At 38.4% G+C, this 2,500-nt stretch overlaps 1 protein-coding gene across 1 annotated transcript in view; it reads right to left on the bottom strand.

Annotated features, from left to right (window-relative positions):
• The window catches only part of LOC138017032 (mitochondrial import inner membrane translocase subunit Tim10 B-like), a 25,532-nt gene that overhangs the window by 15,128 nt on the left and 7,904 nt on the right, over positions 1-2,500 (bottom strand). The window lies entirely within an intron of this gene.

Raw genomic sequence — 2,500 nt, 5'->3', positions numbered from 1 at the left:
ACTTGACTTTCAATTTCAAATCCTTGGTAACGGTAACCATTGATGTAGTTGACTGAGGGCTTGCAAGGCTCAGAAATTGAGGAATGGCGGCTGAAATAGTGACAACACAATTAAATATCTCTTAGATATTAAATTGTTTGTATATTTCTAAAAAATTGTATTAGTAGTTCTTAGGTTATTTATTGTTGTAACGCACTTTTGATCACCTAGCATGTTAAAAAGCACACTATAAATGAATAAATTATTATTAATTATTATAGAAGACTGGAAGATGTGGTACAGGAGACATTAACAGTACTTTCCCTTTCATCCCAAGGGGCTACCTCGAAAGCCTATCAGTTTATTTAGCTCCTAGGCTCAAACATCTAATTAATTAAAAATTGTGATCATTATAATTATTTTATCTATTTATTTCTTTGTTTCCAACTTTAAATTGTACATTAACTATCAACTGAGCAAATAAAATTATATTCTATTCCCTTTGAAATTGATTGGGTAGTTCTACAGTACTGTGCAAAAGTAATGCAAGTGATTTCCGACGAAATTCCTGGCTTTTCGCAGCTTTTCGAAGAAATAGCGTTTGAAACGATATTTCGTTGATTTTTCGCCGCAATTTCGCAACGCCTATTGTTTCAATCGGTGTTATTTTTCAAGTGATAATTCACTCTGAGCCCTGAAAATGCGCTGCGAATTTTCGAGCGATAGTTCGTTCTTCGCGAAAATTCATTGCGAATTTGTAAGTAAACAGTCGCTCTGTTTATGCCTTGGGACTTCATTAGGAAAGTTCGAGTGACTACGTGGATATTCTTTCTGTAGAGGCAGCATTACAGCTGCCGAGTTTTGCTTCATGAACTGGATCAGCGAATGGAATTAGATAAGGATTTGGTTTCGTGAAGCGTGAGGATCTTCTTGTTCTGATCGACGCTTCAAGATCACGGAATGCTTCAAAAAAAGAGCATTTCACAAGAGCTTTTGTTAACGACTTCGACAATAAGTGTTGAAGGATTTATCGGTGACTACTTGCGTAAGGGATTTACATGTAACTGCACCAAGCTGGAGTGTTTTCGCTTTGTTCCTGGAACAAACTAAGTTCACCCTCGTGGCATATGGAATAATTACAACTTGTAGGGTAAGTTGCCTACGTTCTCAAAAATTTAGATCCCTAAGATTTAAGAAACGTTGTGTTAGCTGTGATTTTTATCCTAATTCAAATCAATGATAAGTAAATACGAGAAAGGTGCAGATATTGTCATTAGAAGATAAAACTCATCTATAGCTACCTTCTATTTTGTGTTAAAAAGGGTTGACAGACCTACACAACTGCCTTGTGCGTGGTCTGGTTTCTGTTGCCTCTTGAGTACATATTTGAATGGACGCCTCTTTTAGGCGGTTCCTGTAGTATTCATTTAGCAATGGTTTTTGCCCTATGAGGCTTTACATTTGAATCTCTATACTGCTGTGTGATACGTTTTCTTCCAAGAAAATAGCTGGTCTCGAAAGTAATGTTTTTCGTTTCTTGGTGTTGATTTTCTCAGCAGTAATGTGAATGTGACCTTATGGCGTCTCGCTTTTGCGCCAATTTAATTCTAGGCTCGACCGATATATTCATCGGCGGTAGAAGCGAGTGATCTTCTGTTCTTAAATGTTTGACCCGGGCCCGGATTCATTTTGTTTTTGAACGCCTGTCACATTGTGCCCTTTATCAGCGAGGTAGCTGGCTTCTTATAGGCTTTGTATGCCTTTTTTTTCTGCGTTTCTTAGCAGATCGTTATGCTCTTTGGAGGTGTTGTTTTTTAAAATTCTTTCACTCGTTCTTCTGACTTCTTCAGCGTGTTTTGGTTTGTGGCCATGGTCAGTAGCTGTCCTCCTTGAACCTCTGGAGTTAATTCGTTCTCGTCGATGCTCTTTTGATGTTTGATGCCGATGTCTTTAGGTCGCTTCTTTGTCGAGGCATTAAGATAACCCAACTCTAGATGGAAGTTCTCTGACATATTATTTGGTCAGGCAAGAGATTTTTCGCATTCTCTCGCAGTTTTCGTCCCCTTCGCGAGCGTTTGGAAAAGGAAAAGAAATGGCTGCTATGCAGGCTATGAAAAAAAAACTGTACTTGAAAGTGAAAAACATGAGCGGAATCTTGGTTTTTGTAAGGCTTTATGCGATTTTCAGAAAGTTTAATTGTCGTTTTTTGAGCGTCTGTGTTTTCCCTAATATGTATCTGTATTCATCCAAGGTTGGAAACTCCGATGCAGCAGTCGAAAGATAAGCTGCTGTAAATTCCACCAAAAAGCTCAAATTGACCCAAAATTCCGCTAAGACCAAGGACGATAGTGCTGCTACAAATTTCCTCATATGAGCCAAAAGTTTCGGAAGGAATTGAAAAGTCGCCGAAACTGGTTGATTTTGCTTTTCTGGGAGTCTTTCTTCTGATGTTGCATGCACAAAACGGTTAAAAAACACCTTACCGGCTGCGCCAAAGTTCAACTTTGTTACCCACAAGTGT

The sequence above is a fragment of the Montipora capricornis genome, chromosome 9 (genome assembly GCF_036669925.1).
Source record: "Montipora capricornis isolate CH-2021 chromosome 9, ASM3666992v2, whole genome shotgun sequence".
Classification (NCBI taxonomy): domain Eukaryota; kingdom Metazoa; phylum Cnidaria; class Anthozoa; order Scleractinia; family Acroporidae; genus Montipora; species Montipora capricornis.
This window is presented reverse-complemented; position numbering and strand designations above follow the sequence as displayed.